Source organism: Vombatus ursinus, unplaced genomic scaffold, assembly GCF_900497805.2.
Source record: "Vombatus ursinus unplaced genomic scaffold, bare-nosed wombat genome assembly UNPS02014786.1, whole genome shotgun sequence".
NCBI classification, from domain to species: domain Eukaryota; kingdom Metazoa; phylum Chordata; class Mammalia; order Diprotodontia; family Vombatidae; genus Vombatus; species Vombatus ursinus.
The window spans coordinates 37,974,023-37,985,488 of record NW_020954564.1 but is presented as its reverse complement, the minus strand read 5'-3'; the positions used below and the strand labels follow the sequence as shown (position 1 = coordinate 37,985,488).

The 11,466-nt window shown below is 39.9% G+C and overlaps 1 protein-coding gene across 2 annotated transcripts in view; it reads left to right on the top strand.

Annotated features, from left to right (window-relative positions):
• The window catches only part of LOC114047044 (astrotactin-2), a 1,078,351-nt gene that overhangs the window by 21,459 nt on the left and 1,045,426 nt on the right, over nt 1-11,466 (top strand). The window lies entirely within an intron of this gene.

Below are 11,466 nucleotides of genomic sequence, written 5' to 3'. Positions count from 1 at the left end.
GATTGGGGAGGTACCTTTGGTAAGGAGAGAGAGGAAGTGGGGGGTGGGGACAGAGAAGGGGGAGGAGGAGGTAATGGAGACATATAAAACATGGTCCCTGCGTTTAACTATCTTAGTCTCTAAATGAATAGAAAATACTTGCCGTCTATCATTAAATTCAAGCTTGTCGGGCTGACTATAAGTACTAGAGAAATTCAGAGAATTCCTAATTCTAATGTACTTTCTAACACCCCTATGCTATTGAGCTGTATAACCACTAGGCTCTCCTTTCACGCTCCCCTGCCACTTGTCCAGTCTTTAAAGGTAGTAAGGGAAGAGTACTAGACAAAAGGTCTGGAGAGCTGAATTCTAATCCTGCTATTGCCATCAGTTTGGGGCAAGGGAGAGTCATGTTCTTTCTCTCTCTGGCTGTCTCAGTCTGTCTCTGTGTCTATCTCTCTGTCTTCCCCTCAGAGGCAGCTAGATGCTGAGGTAGATAGAGAGCTTGGCCTGGAGTCAGGAAGACCCGAGTTTAAATCCAGCCTCAGACACTTACTAGCTGTGTGACCTTGGTCAAATCATTTAACCTCTTTTTGCCTCAGTTTCCTAATCTGCAAGGTGGAAATAATAATAGTACCTACCTCTCAGGGCTGTTGTGAAGATCAACCAAGATAATATCTGTGAAGTTCCTAGCACAGTGCCTGGCACAGAGTAGTCACTATACTAATGTTGTTATCTCCCAGTTTTCTTCATAGTAAAATGGAGCTGGAGAAACTTTTAACCTAAATAATCATATTGGAAGGGCAATGGCAACATCTGATGCTTCTCTACTGGTTCTGGCTTAGATTGGCCTAATTGCTGGGCCACAAAAGATTTTACTGGGATAATTTAGATACATCAGGCCCTTGAATGTGAACTCAAGTGTTATTTATCTGGGTAACACAATACTTTAAGTCAGTTAAAATGCATGTATCTCTAGACCACAGATCCTCAACCTTTTCTGGGTCGAGGACACCTTTGGTAATCTGGTGAAGCCTATGGGATCTCTACCTATTGTGACTTACATTTATAATTGAAGGAAATGCTAGTTTTCACTTAGAGGATGGTGAAGATAATGATGTGATTTGTGTTGTTTTTTGTTGTTGTTGTTGTTCAAGTTCATGGACCCCTAGAAGTTCATGGAGCCAGGTTAAGAAGCCTTAATCAAAAGATCTGTAAGGAAGATAAGGATCCCAGACACTTGGAGACAATGGGTCTTCTGCAGGTGCCTACTTAGCCCCCTTCCCTTAGGGCTGGCTCTGCCTGGGACAACATAGAGGAGAAAGCATGTAGCTTCTGGCTTTGGCTTTCATTCTGGGAGACAGATGCAGATGGAGCTGTCTGATAGGAATACACCTGACAGGAATGCATGGGGCCAGGCTTCCCTGGTTGTTTCATGGAAGATTTATTAGTGTTTCTTTGAGAGAAAACTCCTAAAACCTCTCCCCTGTGAGTGATGAAATCTGTATGGAATTTATGAGGCTGGCTGGGTTTTGCTCATATTCCCCTCCAGGAGCAATGGCCATGGGCTCTGATGATTACTTCCCTATTTGGCCCTCTGGGTGAATTAATAAGACAGTGACATGTCCTGTAGGGGCTGCCACGGTGGGCTCCATAGCCTTACAGAGCACAGCCCATAGGGGATGCTTGTCACAGGATTCACTGGGTGCTTTGGTGAAGGGAAAAGAGGAAATTGAGGTGAGTCTTGGAGCTAACCTGGGCAAAAGACCCCTTGCTCATTACCTCTGAAAGGTTGTCTCTGGGGAAATAGGTAATACTCATTTCAAGTGACAGATTTGCTTATTCCCTCCTCAGTCTGTTTTACTTGGGGTATTTCTCTTCTTTCTGTACCTCCCCTCCATGTAGAATGTCTTCTCATGTTAGTTTGGGAAATCTCATGTGCCTTTCATGCTCCAGCTCAAACTTCACCTCCGCCAGGAAGTGTTCAATCACTATACCAGCCACCTTGATCTGCCCTGACTTGCAACTCCATCATTTTAATGTGGCAGTGGTAGAAACTAACTTTTCTAATTATTTCCTTATGCAGCTACGTGGCTCACTGAATAATATTAGGCCTGGAGTCAGGAAAACCTGAATTCTAATGCTGCCTCAAATATTTAGCAGTTGTGTGATTCTGGATAAGTCATTTTACTTCTATCTTCCTGTTTCCTCAATTGTAAAATGGGGATAATAATAGCACCTACCTCCTAGGGTTTTTATGAGGATCAAATGATACAGTTTGCATATAGTAGGTGCTTAATAATCCCTTCCTCTGTTCCTTCTTTTCTTCCTTCCTTCTTCCCCTCCCCCCATTTCCTTCTCCAACTAGACCATAAGTTTCTGGGCCAGAAGGAATTATAAAAGCAAAGCATTTAGAACTAGAAGAGATCTTAGATAATTTATTTAGATTCATTTATTTTGCAGAAGAGGGAAGTTGAATAACTGGCCCAAGATCACACCAGTAATAAATAGCAGAACCAAGATTTGGCCTCAGTTTCCCAGCCTCTGACTTTCAATCTAGCACTCTGTTTATGTTTTATAAACCTTGCCCTATCAAGCACAAAGCTGCGTACTTAAAGCCTTGGTGAAAACTCCTATGTTTGATACATGTATAGTGAAATCATATGGAGGAAAAACAAAGCAAAAACCTTACTACCCTTTTCCTCCTTTTGCCAAACCCTCTGGAAACCTGCCACACAATCCCGATTAAATTCCTTTGGTAATTCCCTTCTTGCTTCCTCCCTATTTTATTTATCTAAAATAATATTATCAAATAATTGTCAAAGAGGAATCTTCCCCAGAGTATTTGATAACATCTGGTAGTAAATGACTGAAGAATATTTTTTCAATAGCTGTAAGGAAAGGTCACTAGCAAAAGAATAAAATTCAGTTATAAATAGATGGAGCTACAAATTTGAGATGATATTAATTTCTCTACTCTTTTCCCCACTCTTTTTTTTAACTTCTATGTCAATGATAGAACTGGGTCAAATTAGGCCCTAGAGATATATGCTTATCTAGCTATAATAAACATCAGAATCGGGTAACCTTGCAGGAGGTCTTACAGGTAGTGCCTATCCCTCTGATAAAAGGTAGCCTGTTAGATTACTGTAGCAGGGTGGTAAGTTTGTCTCTATACTATGTATATAGTATACATTAGCATTTCATCTGCGGCTAAATTCAGTCTCTTATGTTGAAATGGATCATGAAGTCCAATGCCTAGCTTTCCCAACAGGAGAGCAGGACAACTGAACTTTATAGAAGGTTTATTTGCACCAATTCCCTGACCCCGAATTCAAGTAAAACTGGGTTATGTACCATTTCCTTCAGGATCCCTGATGTGGGTTAATTCTGCATTATCCCCTTCCTTGAGCTAAATTGTATGGAGGTTGGGAAGGGAAAAGGTGTTGTAAATTTGAACATTGAGGAAAGTAATTAGAGAAGTTACATTTGTCTGTCACTTTTTTTTCCCTTATCTACAATAATATTCATCATGACTGTTCAAAAGGCAGAATAAAGCAATTGTTCTATGTGTTTCCATTTTCCAAGAGCATTAGGAACGATTTCTGCTGCTATTTAAACATAGCATGACAGTGGAGCTACCCCCCTGCCCTATTTGTCATATTAGCTGAAACCAAGACCTATTTATAATTACAATTATCAATAAAAAGATCACTTCTACTTTTGTATTGCTTTATCATTATATCCTCTAAAATATTTCTAATGTCTCATTGTGATGTGGAGGTGGTCCTGGGTTCTAGCTGACTTTGCCAGCAAAGCATCAGCACAGGGAGGTCCCACCAAAGCAGAAAAGCTTTGTGTACAAGCAATAGAAAGAATATATGTGTTTTAACTGAATATTAGTCTAGTGGGATTCAGAAAGGTTCATCACTTAAATTCCTATTGCCTCCAGGAACAAATACAAAATGCTATTTGGCATTCAAAGCCCTTCATAGCCTAGCCCCCTCCTACCTTTCCAGTCTTCTTTCTCCTTATTCCCCAGCACTTACTCTTTGATCCAGTGACACTGGCCTTCTGGCTATTCCAGGAACAAGATATTCCTTCTCTTAGCCCTAGGCGTTTTCTCTGTCTGTCCCCCAAGCCTGGAATGCTCTTCCTCCTCCACTTGAACTATTGACCTCTCCAGCTTCCTTTAAACCTCAACTAAAATTTCACCTTCTATAGGAAGCCTTTTCTAACACTTCAATTGCAGTGCTTTCCCTCTCTTAATTATTTCCTGTTTACCCTGTATATAGCTTTCTATATAATATATGTATACATATGTGTGTGTGTATATATATATGTTTGCCTGTTGTCTAACTCGTTAGATTTTAAGTTTCTTGAGGGCAGGGACATCTTTTGACTCTTTTTGTGTCCCCAGGGCATAGTAGGCATTTAATAAATGTTTACTGAATTGAATAGTTGGGTACAATTCCCCATGCCTGCCCCAAAAACATACTCTGCTAAAGCATAGTTTGTTTTTATTGTCAATTGACAAAGAAATGATCTACACTGAAATTACAGTTATGATAAATAATGAAAATCAAGTTTTCTACTGTCTTTATCTCATCAACAAAATGACCCTGGGAAGTATATAGTCATAAGTATTATTGCCTTCAATTTATAGACGAATAAACTGAGGTGTAGAGAAATGCAACTGTCTGTTTGAGAAAACTAAAATATGATACAAGAAACCAAACCTTCAACTTCTAACTGGAAGCAAGAGAACATATTGCACAGAGCTCTAGAATAAGAATGAATGCATCTAAGTTCAAGGTCAGCACTGCCACACTTTGGCTATAGGACCTTGATCAGATCATTAACCTCACTGAGTCTTGGCATTTTCAATTAGAAAATGGAGGAAATAGAGATAAATTTACCTTACAAAGTCACTATGAAGAAAGTCATTGATATATCTTGAAGTACTACAGAAATGGGACCAGATATATGTTATTATGACATTATGGTGTCACCAGCCTCATCCATCAGATGCCACCTTTCTATTTCACTGTCTTGGTAATGTCTCCTCATACACCAGTCTTAACTTCTACATGCTTTCTTCCTCCCAGTACATGGAAGAAAGCTGTGTTGTCTTAACCTGCACATTGTTGAAATTGAGCAGAATGGGAAAGGTTCTAGGAACAGATCATTGGGAGATGCCATCTGAAGAGATTTAAATTTGTATTCTTTGGTAAGGGGTGGGGAGAGGGAAAAGGGGAGAAGGAGAACAAGGGAGAAGGAGATTGAGAGATGGAGAGAGATGGAGAAAGGGAGAGACATAGAGAAAGAAGAAAAGAGAAGGGGAAAGGGAGAGACAAGGAGAGAGAAAGAAAGGAAAAGAGAAAGAGAAGAAAAACAATCACTGTGATATAAGGCAATTAAGAAGACAGTTAACTATTCATTGTATTTTGATTTGGTGTAGATTTCTTCTAGTGATATGGTATCCATCCTTATTTTTATGTAGTTCTAATAAATAAATTTCTTTAATGGAATATTAGAAATGACTGATGTACATTATTACCTCGGTGAGTCAAACGGACAAAGACAAAGAATACACTCCTGGAATGGGGACACCCAGTCCCAAAGCAGGAGTAAGAGAGATGAATCTGGAGAGATAGGTGGTACAGTAGATAGAGCACTGGCCCTGGAGTCAGGAGGACCTGAGTTCAAATCTGGCCTCAGATAAATAACACTCACTAGCTGTGTGACTCTGGGCAAGTCACTTAACCCCAATTGCCTCACCAAAAAAAAAAAATGAGAGAGAGAGAGAGAGAGAGAGAGAGAGAGAGAGAGAGAGAGAGAGAGTGCTTCATGGGTGTGGAAGAGTGAATTTACAAAAGTTGAATCAGCTTAGCCCACTCCCCTGCCCAGCATGACAGAAAGAAGTCACAGGCTTATGAGAGAAATTTTCAAAAACTTTAAGTGTCTGAAATCTTTTATGTTTTTTTGTTGCATTTGACCCACATGATGTCCCTGCAAGGTAGACTAGAAAGTTGTATTGTACCCAGTTTATACCTGATTCAATTCTAGTATCTATGATTCCGTGAGTGTAGGTTTTCCTTCCATTGCAATGAATCCTAATCCCTCCATGCTTTCATGTACAATCTTTCTGATTTTCTATACTTGGGGGTGGGACCATAAATCATTGTCTAATGGCCAATCATTTAATGATGAACCTCTCTGAATTTAGTATGGCAGATATTCAAATTACATATGTGTCATTGATTCAGGGCCAATCCTCGAATATTTCCCATCTAACGTTGTACTGCTAATATTGGCTACTATAGCTGTCAAAAACCATGGGCCACCTCTATCCCTCAATGAGATATCAGAGTAAGACATTAGTTGAGGCATCCCCAATTTCTAGATCAAGAAACTGAGTCTGAGAGAACCCAAGATCACATGGTAAATAAATAGTAAAGACATGATTAAGAAGACCTTTTTCTGAACTAGTGCTCTTCATGACCTCACCGATTTGAAGAAGGATGAAGCAATTCTCAATCTCTGCCATTTATCAGACATTGATAACCACATAGGCAGTACTGATCATGTAACCTTTCTGTACCTCAGTTTCCTTATCTGTAAAATGAGGAAGATTGGACTCAAAGGCCTCTAAGGTCCCTTCCTGCTCTAAATCTATGATCCCATTCTTTATAATTTCCCTGGAGTACTCTCCTCTCCTAGGCCAATTGTTGTTTGCAGCTCTATAACAATTCAGTCCTTGAACTTTTCCCATTTCCAGGCATCTCCATAAGCCAGTAACAGAGGGTGCTAGCAGTAAAGTAAGAATCACAACTAATTGCAGGCATCTTTTCCATGACGGGGGATGAACTTTTTTTTCTTATCTTGGCATACAAATTGTCTGCTGTGGTTTCTCCCCCTCCTGATCTGTGTTGGAGAATGACAGCTTCTCTAATTAGGCAGCTGAAAAGGTAACCTTAGCAACTCAGAGCAGGCAACAGCACTACAGCCACCAAGTTCCAGTGGCCCTCACATACCTAGTTGGCATTTGCTTGTCTCTTCTGGACATAGGGCACTACTTGGACTGAGCATCTGTCTTCCCTTCAACATTCATTTCCTCCTGTCCCTGCCTTGGCTGTCTGCCATCCTTGCTTCTTGGTACTGTCTCTGATCTAGGGTTAATTCAGCCCTCACTTCCTTCATAGCAATCAGAGCTGATCACTAAAGAGACAATTTTGTACCTATTTGTCTCTAGTCCAACCATTTTACCAGTAAGAAAACTGAGTCCCAGAGAATGGAATTAATTTGCCCAAGATCAAATTGCAAAAGAGCCAGAGATCAGCAAGGTAGGAAGTGACCTAGAGATCATTGAATGGAGGACTGAAATGAAGAATAACTTTGAAACAAATTCATGCCTTTAGGCTCTTTAAATCCTGCTCCCCATGGTCCATAGGTATTCATCTTGTGGTAAGTCAAGTAGCATATGCTACAATGAAGTTTCAAAGCCTGCATAGGATACTCATTAGGCATACTTTTCACATTTTGCCTGGGTCTCACAAATTCCTTTTCTGGGCTCTGACACTGACTTGCTGTGCAAATCCAATACTTATGGAGAAAACTAGTCTGCAGTAGAAAGAGCACCGTGTATGGAGTTTGGGCAACTAGATAGCACAGTGCATAGAGTGACAGTCCTGGAGTCAGGAAGACTCATCTTCATGAGTTCTAATCTGGCCTCAGACATTTACTAGCTGTGTGAGCCTGGGCAAATCACTTCACCCTGTTGACTTCAGTTTCCTCATCTGTAAAATGAGCTGGGGAAGGAAATGGCAAACTGCTCTAGTATCTCTGCTAAGATGGTGTCATGAAGAGTAGGATATGACTGAAATGACTGAACAACAACAACAATTGCAGTTAGAGACTGAATGCAAATCCTGATTCTAGCACTTACTACCTTTCTGACCTTGGTCAAGATATTTAACCTCTCTAGACCTCAGTTATCTCATCCACATAATGAGGTCAGACTAAAGGACTTCTAAAGTCCTTTCAGATCTTTCTAGTGCTAACTCGATTATCTTAGGACACTAATCACTCTTACTTGATTATATTTCCCTTTCTACTTTTCCCCACTATGATTCTCTTTCCATGTAGTGATGTTCTCAGTGTGCAGTCTGAAAAAATATATAATGAAAAGAACACTGACTCTGGAGTAAAAGAACATGGTTCAGGTCCTACCTTGGCTTACTACCTATGTTATCCTGGGAAAGTCATTTAACCTCCCTGGGTCTCACTATCTTCATCTATAAAATGAGGGAGTTAGTCTAGATGACCTCTATGGTCCCAGATCTAGATCTGTTATTTCTCTCATTCTCAATGTCTCTGTTGGCTTTTTCAAAAGGTCCTCTGATTCCTAGTGACCTCATCATAGCTCCTTCTTTAAGTTACTCCCTAGGACTGAATAAATATGGTTGGTTTAAGGCCTCCGTATTTGCATTTATGGTTTGGGTTTGCTTCTTGGAGTAGGTCATTTAAACTCTCTAGTCCTCAGTTTCTTCAGCTATAAAATGGGAGTTGGGAGAGGGGGAGGCCTTGATTTTGATGATCTCTAAGCTATAGCTCTAAATCCTAAGATGGATGCTGCAGACTCTCTGCTCCTAATATTATGATGATTCCTTCACAGCAGCAGAAGTCCTTCAGCTGCTACCTGTAGAGGGGTCAGCCCTGAAATCTACCATTACCATTTGGTCTGGGAGGAGAGCACTCCTTGTCAGCCTGAGGATGGCTGCAATGCTGGCAGCCAGGTTGGTTATAGGGAACACAGAGCCGAGGTTCTCGGCCACTGACAAGAGATAAGTCAGGATGTTAGCTATGATTTTCTGGCCTGTGAGCCCCTATGCATGGATTTCATCTTTTAATGGAAGTGCAGTAAATAAAAGCTGCTTTCACAATAACCTGAGCAACAGGTCATAAGCATCTGAGCTGCTGAAATTGATAGAAGTGAGCTAAGCGTAACAAATCTCCCCAAATTGCACTAGGCTGCTCTTGGACCAGCTGCTTTCCTGCTTCCCCCCAATTATTGTGTGCAGCAATTATTTTTGAGCCAGGGATTTTGGAGAATAAGACGTGTGGGCTTGGTGAGTTGAGGTGGTAGTGCTGGTGGTGGTGGTGGTGGGGAGATGGCCATCATGGGGGTGGTGCTGTTATGGTTTCTTTCCCAATAGATTCTTGCTTTTTGCTGATTCAGAGCTGCGGCAACCTCACTGGACAGGGACTTTCCCTAGAGGTGGGAACTATCCAGGGTAGATGGAGTCGTAATTTTTACATAATGTTTTAAGAAGGCATCAACAAGGGCTTATGGTCCAATAAGTCCTCTCTTAAGGTTGGATCCAGGTTCGAACAGAGGCAGGGTATGCACATCTTGTGAGTTTAGGCTATTTTTTTTAACTTTTGCTTAATCAGAATTAATCTGGTATGGGGAATGTAAAGACTGAGAGGAGGGTAGTACCTGAATTATCATAGGATAGTGCTAGAAGAGACCTTTGAGATAATTTAGTTTAATCCTCTCAACTTACAGTTTTGAATAAATTAGATTTCAACAAATATGCATCTACTGTGTGTAGGCACTGTGCTTAGTTCTGGGAATACAAATGAAAAAAAATAACATCCCTGCCCTCATAAAGCTTGCAGTCTAATGGTGGAAGACAATACACAAAAGGAAGCTGGAAAGGGGATGTGAAGAAAAAAGTACTAGTGGGATATGATGATGGTGAAGTTGAATCCAAGGAGTTCAACTGATAGAAAATGTGAGCCCTGTTAAAGTGGAAGCTTTGGGAGGAGTTTTAGCTCCATTCACCAGTCTTCCAATCATGGAAGAAGAAGCTACTAAAGACAGTGATAGAGAGGGCCAAAGCTAAAGCAATCTCCAGCATGATGAGTTTCCTGATGATGAGTTTTTCCTGGGAGCATGGTGATGGTAGTGTTAAATCCAAGGAGTACAAACTAAGCAACTCTGCCTAGATATGAAAAATGTCTTAACCAAGGTCATACAGAAATTTCAGTGAGAACTAAGTTTAGCATGCAAATGATCAGTGTGTGTAATTTGGGGGTCTTCCATTTGTGGTTCGATCATGACTCCTAGGAACTAGAGAAAGTTTTCTCCTAGCTCCATACTCACCATCTGGAACAAGGGTTCTTAACGTTTGTTTGTGTCTTGGATCACTTTGGCAACCTGGAAAAGGTTAAGTACCCCTACTCAGATTAATGTCTGTAAATTATTGATGTCAATACCAAATTCCAGTTACAGCTTATCAAAATAAAATATATTTTCCCATCCTAATATGTAGCCCCCTGAAATCTATCCATAGTCCCCTTGGGAATCTGAGGACCCCAGGTTAAGGACTCCTGTTCAAGTTTTGTTTTTTGGTTGTTTTACGTGTATATGTTTTAAGCCATGTTGAGCAAAAGAAGATGCTCAAAGAAAGTATGTTATTACTACTGAGAATGGAAGGGTTGATTATAATGGATGACAGGAGACCAAAATATTCAACTTTCATTTTTGCTTCAGTTTTTTTTTCTCTATAAGAATAATCTTTGGATGGAAAATCCAAGTAAGATAACATATGCACAGCACTTTTCAGTCCTTAAAGTGCTGCATAAAAGTTAACTATAAAATTCAGAACCAAAAACAGCTAATATATATATTTAAATCCCAAGAAAGTAGGGAGATATTGAGATCACACTTACCTACCTTTGATGGGATCAAGTCATCAAGCCCAAATGAACTACATCCTTATGTCCTAAAAGGCATAGATGACTGTTAAGGTAGTCATTGATCTGTGAAAGATTATACAGAAGAGGCACAGTACCATGGAATTAGAGGAAGAACATATTGTTTCAGCCTTCAAAAAGGTGAAAAGAAAGGAGTCTATAAACTGTAGGCTAATAACCTTGGGTATAGTTTCTAGCAATATTCTAGATGTATTATTTTAAAATTGCTTTTATATATTTCATTAAATATTTCCCAATTACAAGTAAAAAAGTCAACCATCCTTTTTTTTTTAACTTTTGAGTTCTAAATTTTCTCCCTCCTTCCTGTTCCCCACCCCCTGTCCCAAGAAGATGCACTTTGATTTTGATTTTACATATGAGTTCACACCCAACATATTTCCATATTTACCATGTTGCAAAAGAAACAAAATAAAATAATAAAAATTAAGTTAAAATATGCTTCTATCTGCATTCACAGGTCATCAGTTCTGTCTCCGGAGGTGGATAGCATATTTCATCATGGGTCCTTTGAAATTGTCTTGGATCATTGTCTTGATCAGAGTAGCTAAGTTACAGTTGATCATTTTTACAGTATTGCTGTTAGAGTATAAAGTGTTCTCCTGTTTCTGCTCACTTCACTTTGCACCAGTTCATATGTCTTCCCTCATTTTTCTGAAACCATCCTGCTTATCATTTCTTATAGCACAATAGTAGTCCATACAA